At 34.5% G+C, this 12,771-nt stretch overlaps 1 long non-coding RNA gene across 2 annotated transcripts in view; it reads left to right on the forward strand.

Annotated features, from left to right (window-relative positions):
- LOC126920765 (uncharacterized) overlaps window positions 1-11,062 on the forward strand; it is a 128,279-nt gene extending 117,217 nt beyond the window's left edge. The window contains exons 6-7 of one of the 2 annotated variants that reach the window (XR_007712084.1): window positions 43-366; window positions 5,055-11,062. This is a non-coding gene — a long non-coding RNA (uncharacterized LOC126920765). Of the gene's footprint in view, window positions 1-42; window positions 3,481-5,054 lie in introns of those variants that run through there. The other variant, XR_007712083.1, reaches the window with a different exon arrangement.
- The last annotated feature ends 1,709 nt before the right edge of the window (window positions 11,063-12,771 follow it).

Below are 12,771 nucleotides of genomic sequence, written 5' to 3' on the forward strand. Positions count from 1 at the left end.
CGATATGCATATTATACATATACTTAACCCTTCTTGGAATAGATCTAGCGCTATCTCTATGTAGATAGAATAAAGCAATAGTATGCAGCCAGAAATTATCTGATAGAAGCTGGGCGATATCACGCTTAATGGAGTATCGACGAGACAGTGACAGGACTTGTTTTGATGACCGGCGTTCGTCGCGCTGGCTGCACTTGAAGCTGCAAACGATGCATCAGCAATGGCCATAATTCATTGGCTCCAGCAGGTGTATCCTCGTTTCCCCGGCCTCTTCTCACGAGCCAGCACGCACACACAGCACGCGGATTCCGCGACGTGGATCAACGCTGATATTCACGGCGAGCTGAAAACTAATCGGGATCGAAGGTAACGGATGAGGATACCTAGCTATGCTGAATCATCTCGGATGACGTAGAAAGCTATCGAGGATATTATACGTGGACCTTTTTCAACATCCAACCTAGAATGACCGATGGTATCCCTGAGAATCTTGATGGCGTTCCCGAGATTTATTTTGCGTAGTTAGTTAAATGGAGAGATCCATTTTTATTAGAACGGAGATTATAATAACAAATGTGGGATTTTACTATGTAAAAATGTTTAGGAGATTTTTATCGAGCCTTTAGTAAGTTTAAGGAATTAATAGTGTTTACGTAAATAAGAGTAGAAATCAAAAGAGCTGCCAGTGAAATATTTGGTATTAGTGGAAATTATTAATATTAGGGGTACAAATGATATAATTTGATAGTTCGTAAGGAAAATAAAAATGTTCTTTATGGTTCGTAAAGTTAATCATTATTTAACAAATCTTTCATAAGACGAACAAATATTTGAATTGAAACTAGGAATGGATAACTCTAAGCATTTAATAAAATAATACAGGAACGTCTTAGAGAAATCGTACTTATATTTTTATATAGTTGTTCAAAATTTCAGATTGCAGGAATTATTGATTTTGTTGAATCTTTCGCTAGGAAAATTGCAAATGAGAAAATAATATATGGAAATGGTATTAATTCATAAATCGATTTCAGTCCTAATGCCCTTGTAAAAAATTTGGACGATTTTATATTGAATCCGCCTATAAAATACGTATATAATCCATATTGCACTAAAATAAATGAAAAGAAGTCATTAAAACCATTAAAATAATACGATTGATAAAGGCATGTTTTATGGGGCTGCGATAGGATTTCGAATCGATTAAGAACGAAGTAATATGTTATATTATGGAGAAAAGATTAAATCTTTTTGAATGATAATTCCTGTATAAGTTCATTTATGTCTACGTGTAATAAAATGAAAATTTCTGCAAAAGATTTTTGCGTTAAAAGATTAATTGAAAGATAATAGAATCGATATCAAGAAAATATTGTAACATTCTAAATACTATAGCAGAGGTTGCATTTTGTATATTCTTGCAAATTGTGTGCATTCTATGTACTTTTGTAATTTAAATTTCCTATAAATGCATAAACATCTACCTATCTATTGTAATCTGATAATTTCACAGTCTAACACTCAATATCGAAACTCAAAGTGTATACTTAATATTATAATACAGCATCCTCCTCAATTTTTTCTTGTATAAAGAGCAATTCCTTTAACGACTCTGCTGTTACTTTCACCAGATTCTGCAGTGATCTACTGATATAAATCAAACATTCGAATGTCAGGTGTATCGGATTGAATATATATAGGAAACGTTATCCAGTTCGTTACATTCGAGTTTCTTCCTTAAACCCGTTCCTAACAAGAAACTATCGGATCCACGGGTCGATGTATACGAATTCTTTGCTTCTTAAGATTTACTTTGTCTCTTCCTCCGGCTAGTTCTCGGTGCCACGTTCCAGGGCCGTTCGTCTTGCTCACAGTGGCCGTTCTTTCAGCGGAACGGTACCACCCTCGAAGACACCCTTTCCATCGACAACGTTCTTTAAACTTTCCACTGCCTCCCACTAACATTCACTTCGCATCGATTTCGACGTTCACGCCTCGATGCGTCTTCTTCGCCCAGGGATGTTACCTATCGTTCTGCCTCCCTTCCCCCCACGTCTCTACACGATCGCGCCTCCAAAATGCCACCGTTCGAATCGCGCCTCCTCTTTTCTGCGGGAAAACCTGAAAAATGGCTCTGCTTACCACGAAACTTTTTCTCGAAACGTGTTCTCGGGTCGAGACTACACTCCTTTTGACGCAGGAGGAAGCACTTTTGGATGCTGTTTGATTTAGTAATGGGGCGATTATGTGGTCGATGATAGTTGAGATGATAGTTTTCTTTATTGAGGCAAATTAATAATTCGCAAAGAAATGCACAGCGAGTCGGGAAAGTATTTGAACGTTTACCATAGAAAATTTGTATGAATGTATATTACATGATAATGAATTTAAAAGTAATCTGAAAACGTATGGATATAAACGTGCGTATTGAAAATATGCAGCATAAATAAAGAACTTAAACGTAGAATTAATGAGCCCGTTAAATATGACAGCTAATTAATATACTGAATAATTAATTATTTAAATACTTTCGTGAGTAAGTATTGGTACATTTCTTGAAAAACATCGTTGGGGAAATTAAGAAGCTGAAGTCTTCCGATCTATTTATACTCAAACTCCTGCATATTGAAATGAAAACAAGACTTAATTAAAAGTTCATAAATAGAAAATGTGCAAAGTTTATGAAATTCAAAGCTGCTTATGTTTCACGAAGTTCTGGACCAGAGAAGACATGATTCGCATGCTATGAAATAATAATTGCGTGTGCATTACGTCGTATTTTATTTAAAAAAAAATGTCATGGAAATATCCAAATTTCCTGTACCTCGAAAATAATTTCACACTGTGTCTACTTATGTTTTAAACTTACTTTTACGTAAGGAATTGCATCGTATATGAATTATTTATGAGACACAGAACATAATGTTTTCACTTTTATTTTGCCTTTCATAAAATCAGAGCACGCTCTTCATAACGGCATTAGAATCACTTCCAAAAGCTTCCAATTTGGGTCGTACTGGTAAATTCGGTAGGGAATTGCAAAATTATGGAGCTGGTTAAAAGTAAAGCTCACACAATTTCTTCCTCCAACACGCGAGGGAACCATATTTAAGAAATGTAGACTATACTGAAAAGGAGCAGGGTACAATTCTTACTAAAAACCTGGTTTATTTCAATAGTTTCTAATCTTTCGCTTATCTCATTCTCGCGTCTTATAATATCGCGTATCTTAAAATTAGAAAATTAAAATTAGATTACCATGTACATCCATGTATTACACGAGTTTCTTAAAAGGGAGATTGATTTCTGAAACTGAGAATTTCATCTACTGCAAGAAAATTATATAAACAATAACAAATTTTAAGATAAACTTAAAAAGTAGGATTTGTCACATCGTCACCTTTCTTTATTTTTCAATTTATGGAGTTGACCAAAATGTTTTCTATACGGCTCATATTTAATTATCACTGCATTATCGTATTTATTGCTAGATAAACATTTTATTCTGTAGCAAAATTAAAATTTAATATATTACGATACAGACTTTTTTTTATCAAAATTACCAGAATTAATTTGTAAAATTGAATGCTATGAAAAAATAACAAAGAACAAATCTATATAAATACTTTCTCTAAACGTGTTACGTCATTTTTCACGACATAACGTAACGCCCATTTACAGTTATATAGATATAATTACATAAGAAGTATATGTATACTTGCTACCTACTTTCGCAGAACATTTCATCCTACGTTTATTCAGAGAACTGTAACACTCCCTACGAATAGTCATTATCACAGCTATCGTAAATCGTAGGGGCTGCGATTTATTGTTCCGTAGCGGAACAATCGATTTTTAACTTGTAGCAACGTGATATTTCAACGAGATAATTGAAACAATTTATAAGTAGCGGTTCTCGTGCGATTGTACACGATTAATTCTGTCGTTTGTCAGAAACGTGGTAAACGTTCTCTAGGCTGAAGAAAAAGCGTTTCGTTAAATCGGTAGGACAATCGTTTTTCGTTCGATAATAAGCCTCCATTGTGCCGATCAATCGAGAAATCGCAGACTCATAAATCTCATCTCACGTTACGACGCGTTTCACGATGCGGAGGAATGCGTGGGCGTTTACGACTGGGACGTCGTAATTTTTTCGCTCGACATGGATTTCTTTATATAACATCGCTGCCCAGCTTCCCGGGAATTACTGTGAATGAAAATAAAACGAAAGCACTGAGGGCTTCCTTTTTTCCCTCAGCGTTTCTTTTTCTTCTTCCTTCATCCCTAACAGTGTACTCTACGTTGCTTCTTATAAAGTGTTTACAACTGCTTCGTTCCTACTGATCCATTTTATGTGTCTCTTTCAGAAAAGTTACATGATTTGCTGGTGTAGAGATGTTTCTTAAATCTTGTTGGATATCGTTGATGAATTCTGTTTAACTATCAAACGGAGGCCTCAGGGAAAGGAGACAAGTTTATTTTGTTTAATTTTGATACTATTTGTTATCTAGGAGCGAGTATTTTAGAGAGGAAGACTTGTTAATCGTAACGAAGCAATGGCATAATGGTATGTTGATCAATATTTTTTAAACGTTCTAGGAAACGGCGAGGGTATATATAAATATATTAAATATTGAAGTCGTATGAGGAGAGAGAAATTGGAAATATAATTCATAATCAAAGTAGTCAATTTTCTAACAATAGGAGGGCACGACTGGATCAAAAATGTCGTAAAGACCGCAGCTGCATGACTAAACGACGTAAACTATATTCACCGCTAAACACGAGATCTTTACTTTACGAACCAAATATTGAAGCATGTTCTCATGACCAAACTTCGTATTCGTAGATATACTAAATATATTTTCGTAACGTTCGTAAACATATTAAATATATAATATAACACATTTATGTAAAAACTAATGTAAAGCCTTATATCTCTTTACCAGTCTTTTTTCTTTTGGGCGTAATAAAAACAGCGTTCCAGAGAAATCAGGAGCAGTCATACGTCATAAATAACATACGGTGTTTGAAACAGCGATTCTGATTCTCAGAAACGGACGACGCGACGATATCCGTCAGCTTTATGGATCTCCTTTGCTCCGGCATGGAGCAACGATCTCGCTGTAACGCGTGCTCATCATTCAACGCAGTTCCAGTTCAACCGAAGCAGGCGCCGGATAACAAGGATTCCAGGGAAACCGCTGAAATCGTTAGAGAGAAGTGTTACGTACCAACAATATACATATATAGTTGTTCCGTATTGTAAGAACGAAGCGTACGACGACGCGCGTTTACAAGCGGCGAGCCAGGTGAAAAGCCAGTGCGTAAAACGCGTTAGTGGCTTTCGCCGTTTGCGCGCAGATTACAAGCGGACCAAGATGACGGACCGCAGTGAAATGAATCGCCAACTCCCGTGCTTATATTCTGACGTAGTCGTAACAAGACGCTTAGTCGTCACGGTAATATGACACGTAATACGTTGAAATTACAGTGGTTCACGAAGGTATTCGAATATTTATCATGCACGTGACATATAAAATCTGGACATTGCATTAACACTGCAATGTGAGGACAACAAAGATTATGATGAAAAGATTATACAGATTTGCCTCTTTCGTCAAAAGTGTAAGATACGTTAGGAATCGTAAACTGAGATATTTGTAAAGATCAGCTATAAAAATGAATTATTTTTTAGAATAAGAATGTCATTAATTTGTAGTAGAATGAAATTTTCAAGAATAACGCAAGAAATATTGACTATAAGGAATTATCTAAACAAAGCATATCAACTTTTAAAACTTATAAACATATTTTTCTCTTTATCTGGGTTTACAATATAAAGACTAAAGTATCCCATTTTAGAAGAGAATATCGTATTAAATAGAAATGAAAGGAATTTTCAAAAATGCCCTAGACAATTTTTGAACAAATAAGAGTTCAACATTGGTGACAGATCGGAAAAGGATAGATTTTGTTGCAAACACAATTTACTGAATATGGAGTGGAAAGGTAAAATCGCGTGGTAAATTCTTGTGCCTCTCGCGAGCTGGCGTCAGGAAATGAAGCGCTTCCGCGGGCTGCTACGAATTCCGCGTGAAAACGCATAATGTAATATCACGTTAAGGCGACGCGACCCTGTTGTTCCAAGTACGAAGTCAGGTAAAAGTGTCTTTCTGGTTACCTCACGGAGGATCTTGATTTCGATAAAACTTTGTAAGGATACACAACTCTGGAATACGTAAAAGTAATCTTACTACAAAATGCTTTTGACAACTGTTATATACCAACTGTAGATGTACAAAATGGTATACCTATATTTAAGCTATGCGAAAATACGAAACTACATTCTCTTCGAATAGGTCGACATATATAAATTCCACGTTGATTAAGTATCCTGCATTGCCGATGTAAATGTTGCATAAAACATTTACAATCAAACTTTATGTAATATTCTTTTCTTCTTTCCGCTTTGGGATTACGGTTCTGCAGTTTGTCGAGGAAAAAGAGTGGATACATCCTCTACTTATCAAGAGTAAAAGCAGAGAAAAAAGTGATTAAGCTATTTCAAGTCCATTAAAAATTTCAGTACGTTAATTTAAACATTTTAAATTTATTTATTTAAATTTACTTTATATTTCCTGCGATTTTTCATGACTACAAAATTCCCCATAATACCAACAAAACTGACTATCACGCAAAAGTACTTTCAATCACAGACCACTCTAAATTAATTCCCACGTAAAGATTCTTGTTTAAAATTCTACGGAACGCTTAAGAAAAAGTCCTGCGAATCTTCAACGACGCCGGTCTAAGGTATGTTCATCGAATTACACTTAAAATCAATGAGCTTAATCGTTTTTTCCGGCTTACTCGGCCTTACTCGGATCGAGGACTTTCTTCTTCCTCTTTCGTTACTCTTCTTGCATAAATCCTACCTTGGCAAGGATCTAAATTACCGCGCGTGCACGGTAATTACCGCAGGATTTGGTAGCGCCACTGTGTTCACGTTGGTATACTGTCTAGTATAGAGCTAATAATCGGTCTGTCCTCTTCCCTCTCACGAAATTCTCGTTGGCTCGATTTCTCAACAGCATCACTGCTCTATCTCTCGTTCGCTAACTCTACCGAGTGGCACAAAATATGTGAAAAATATTCATAGTTTGGTCATACGCATCAGAGTAATGAAAAAAATTCGTACACAAAAATTGCAATTGAGGCTCATGGCTCAAGTTAAAAACAATTTCTAATTTTGTGCTAGAAGTAGATTGGAGTATCAGTAAATCGATTGATGACATTCACATTGATAAATCCATAAATTGAATGGCACGGAAAACTGATGAAAAAAATAGCGTCTTTTAAATTTACTTTAGACCATTCTGTTCTTAGTATTTACCATTTACCATTACTTTATCATTCTTTATGTCATGTCGTTTAATCTTCTCAAGTTTGAAAATATTTATAGTTGCAAGATATTTACTAGAAGTATATATTCCGCAATGGACATAAAAGTATATAACTAGTAAACTGTTCAATAGTCTAATATACTTTAATATTCAGTGTAACACCATCTTTAACACTTATATGCGGGAGATGGTTACTCATGTTGTATAATAATTTTTTATTAAATATAAGCATGAAATAAATACCTTTTCTGTGTATCATTTTTATGTACATTTTCAGATTGCTTTCGAATTTGACCAATGTAATAACGACAGTCGTGTCTGGTTACAGTGCTGGTTACATTTTTAAATTGGTTCCAAATTTGACCAATATAATAATGACAATCGTGTCTGGTTACAATACTAACATGCAACAAAGTGTCTTAATAAGAGATATAATATGGACACAAAATTTTTTTATAAAAAGTGTCCAATTATTTAACCAGTGTATTTTGCGACACCCTATATTCCCCGATGTCTCTTTCTCTATTCCTATACCAGGGGTGAACGTGGTCGGGATCGTGATGACCCGCGGTTTCCGAGCTAACCGATAGCGATAACTCTAGGAAAAGGCCGCGATAGATTTTCCCCGGTCCTCACCCGTGTCGTCATTATTCCCGCGCGCCTCGTCGTGGTCAATATGCTCACGTTACGGTCCAACTTTGGACCCCAGCCTCTCCGGATAATCCTCGAAACTTTTATCGGATTCCCGTCGTCAAGTCGCGCACCCAGACACCGAGAAAGTGTTTCGGTGTAAATCGACGACCTGGAAGTACGATGCGAGACGTAGGAAAGAGACAGAGATCGTCTATCGTGTAGCCGCGATGCCACACGGCCTTCGGTATCAAAGTCACCAAGAGCTTTACGGAAATCTTCCAGTGGTTATCCTTTTTATTAAGTTTCCTAGACTGGAACACCTCGCTTCGTGAAGTCCAGAATACGACGATCCAACTTCGACCTTCGACGCGTAAATTGAAATTCGATCGTCGTGAAATTCTCGTCTACTTGGAAGCGGAACTTGCTTGTTTGAGTTGAGAGTCGCGATGGATCATGAGCACACTGAGAACTATGTTCGCGCACCTCTGTCAACTAATTTACGTGCAAGTTTCTGTGCAACGTGAGCTTCTTTTTTACCGAGATTTACGGTCTCATTTGTTTTTTGAATTTGTTTCGTTAATAACGCGCACAAATGATCACAGTGTTGCACTTGTTGCGTGTTCGCCAGAAATTTATTAAACAGGTAATCGTTTTAGGGGAGAACGGTGTCGTAAACGAGGAGTTTGTTCGAGGAAATGTAAAAGTGAGGTTTGGTATACCGATGTTTTTTTTTTTTTTTTTTAAAGATTATTGAGTATGTATATTACGTTTGCGTAAAATCTACTTGATTACTCCTCGGATCTCTCGTGACATTGTCCTTTAACATTCTCTATGATACACACAGAATAGTTTAAAATACATAAAGTACTAATAAATTATGGGAATTGTGAGAATATCGGTTATTTTTTCAACCACGGTTTTAACCAAGTATATTGAAAATCATCTGAGTTTTAGAATCTTCTGTCTCTGTGTTTTTCATTTTTATAGAATCCTTTTAGCTGTTAATACTTCTCTTATACCTTTCTTAATTTAAGAATTTAACACTTTTAGTGCTTCTGCAAGTTTTTAGATATAGATAAAAATAAGGTTTTTATACCGTGAAATTAATTTTTCACGGTAGAGTACAATAATTGCAAATGTTTTTAATACTGAAGATTAAAAACCAATGTTAAATTTGATATATATCAATACCAGAATTTATTTTCTTTCATATAGCGATATAATATAAATGAGATATCATTTAATCGAACAAATCGGTCACTACATTATCAAAGGTAAAGCGAGTAAATCGGTTTTTCACATTTTAAATAATATACATATGAATCGACACTTTATCGAGATCTAAAAGAATTAGTAATTACAAATATATTTTATCCGTGCAAACCTCCATAAAGTCCGTTAACAAAGAATACGCGTTCCATAAAAAAAGGACCTAAACTGAATATGAAGTTTCAAAGAAAAAATGACTTTGAACAAATTTTTTTCTCTACTGTGGTACTTACTCCTTTAACAATATTTTCACACCTTTGAAAGTAACAGAGATATCTGAGTGCACCCTTTTAACCTATACATTTTATCCTGCATGTTAAAAGAATAGGTCACTATTGTTGACAAAAATTCATTGCAAACTTTTAATACCGATATTAAATTTTGATCAAAGTGATGTTGGGAATTTATTGACAAATAGTTACTGTAAATTTAGTAGAACTTTCAAGTTAGGAACAAATTATAAGAATGAAATCTTTCCTGATCACGTGGTTGGTTTTACAAAATTTGACTAACTTTATCGATACGTTATTACGAGTTCAGTAAATAAAAAATTCTACGTACCTTTCGCCAACAGTGCGCTGATTGGGTTATATTTCAATTCTGCTCTTGTTTCGACGATCAAAAAACAATTATTTGAAAGCGATATTTTAAAAACGATTTTATACGAAATATGATTCTATCAAAAATAATCCGCAGAATCCAAGAAAGTCAACAGTCGTAAAGTTGATAAATAGAAAATTGTGGAAAATCGTTGCCTTAGCTCTAACAAATCTGAATATAGCAAATCTAAAAGTACAAAAGTTACATTATTAGAATAATACTTCTTTTCCCAAACGCCGAAATTGATGAATTTTCCAAACTGAAAATACTAATTTCCACGTGGCAAGATATCTTTTTTTAACACAGGCGAAGTAGCTTTAAATTTAAGATTGAGAAAGATTGATGTAATATAAAGATTCTTCTTGAGAGACACGTAGAATCAAAGATCTCTCACCGCATAGATAGGTAGATAGCATTTTAATTTTCTGAAGTCTCGCTTTCAGGTTCACTGTAGCTAATCTGATATTAATAGATGCGAGGATTCTGCACGTCAAAGGGCAAATGAACGTAGGTAAAAGATGTGTCACGAATCTATGTAGGTATCAAGGCAAAAGACGAATAGAGAACTTGGCTTTCTGATTGCAGCCTGCTCGTGTATTAGAACCTTTCCACTTCTGTCTCAGATTCACCGGCAAAGCGTTATTCCGAAAGGAAATAGCTTTGTCTGCTTCCTTTCTCGCACTCAATTCATCGTCTCTCTTCTGTCTTCTTCGTCCTTCCTCCTTTGTTTGTTTCTTCCCCTTTTCTTCTTCTGTCCTTAGTGTCCTTCTTTGGATATCTACCAGTACAATAGACTATTACAATTAATATGAACAATGAGATATCTGCCTGGTAAATAACTTAGTTCTATTAAAGCTTTCTTCCAATATCGATGGTAAATCAGGACCAGCGGAAAACTCAAGTTGGTAATAAGATGAAATGCTTATGGAGATTTAGATGTGAATGGAACGAACAGGATTATATGTAACTTTTGTTTTAATACGATAATGATGAACAGGCCGTTTTTTATTTGGTGCAATTATAGTTGCAAGCGATTGAATTAATATCGTTTAAAATTTTCAATGTACCTGACCTTTTTAGAGGAATTGAGACTCATTAGCGGATTGTAATAGCAAATTTTACATGATGCCTCTTTGCCTTCATTACTTATCATTTCCGAGATGTTCTTCTTTATTTTGATAAATATTGTAAATTTTTTAATATTGACATATTTCCGTAATTTTATCCTACTCTGAAATTTTATATTTCAATGTAACATTTATTATGTAAATATGTTTCGTAAAATTTAATATTATGTATGAAATCTTATTGCATTAAAATACCGATTCTGTGAAATTATTTTATTCGAAACAGTAAAATTTAATAAATTCTTAACGTACAATATGCTGCAAAATAAATACTCGGATAATTTGACAAAGTTTTAGACGTATTTAGTATCTAGTAACTCGAATAAAACAGAAATTTGCCATTTATCTGACATAAGATACGTACACATTAAAATTCTGAAAGTGAAATTTTTGTATGCGATTCTGGTTCGATAACCAGAAACAATAATATCGAATATTTCGATTTTCGACAATATACAGAAACGAAGCTTCCAGATGACGTATTTACAGCGCTATGCATGGAAAGTTAATTCGCTGGAATCTCTACGAGAGCACTCTCTAATGCTAATGAATGCATTAATATAAGGACACACTTAATAACCCTTACATAGTTACGTGCACCCGCATATATGCATAAATGCATAAACGTATACAGCATGAACGTTCCTCGCGTTAATCTGATACGATGTATTACGTTTGCTTCTTTCAGAACATATGCTACATAAGATATATTAATCGTGCCGTGTTCAAAAGCAAATACTCGTATAAATTTTCTTTTATTCCATCTATGCTATTTTTGTACTCTTAACGAAAGAACTATAGTGCCAATTGTATGGTGGGTCCGACTTTGATGTGCAACAAATGTATGACCGAGAATTACATTGCAGAGAGAAAGCAATTTATTTACCAATACTAAAATGATTATAGTTTGATTTTTCAAGAACTACTTTCTCTTATTGGACCAAATGATTCTTTTAGAATTATAGATTAATAATTAATGAAATTTCTAATAGACAAATTAGAAGTTTATTACTAGGCCTAATGAATAATCAGAATATTCTTCTGATTATTTTATGTAAGTTTGAACTTGGAAAGCTTGTCACAAAAGTTGTTGAAAACATAATCATGATGCTTGAAAAAGGTGATATAGATACTAAGACATTTCAGCATTGGTTCGTGAAATTCACAACTGCTGACTTCTCATTAGGAAATGAACCATGAATGTTGGCCAGAAAATATCGTCGACAATAATGTTTTAAGAGGTATTACCGAGGATAATCCGTAACAAACAGCAAGAGAAACAGCGTCTGAAACGAAATTAAGCCATTCTATCATTAGTCGTTGCGCGAAATAAATAGGAAAAGTGGAGATGAATTCTGTACGATGCGATATGCTCAATTGGAGCAAATTGAAATTGCCACAAAAATTATTTTAACTTGTTTGAACGCTTCTGTCAAACACTTTCGCAAGCAACTATATCGTGAATATTCAGGCAATTGCATATCTTTATGAATATAGCTAAAGAAGTGGATAAATAAAAATTCATTCCATTCCCTAAATATTATAATAAGCCCTCTACTTGTATTTTGTAGATCTTTGAAAATGACAAATTTTTCAAAAATACATGTACGTGTTGACAGTCTACAAATAAATTTTACAAATTTTTGCCACGTACTTTGAATCTTTTTAGCATGCGCGAAGACAAAATTTTGACCGTTTAATCATTTTCTGAATAATATTAATCAATTACCACGCTT

The sequence above is a fragment of the Bombus affinis genome, chromosome 9 (genome assembly GCF_024516045.1).
Source record: "Bombus affinis isolate iyBomAffi1 chromosome 9, iyBomAffi1.2, whole genome shotgun sequence".
In the NCBI taxonomy this organism is placed as follows: Eukaryota; Metazoa; Arthropoda; class Insecta; order Hymenoptera; family Apidae; genus Bombus; species Bombus affinis.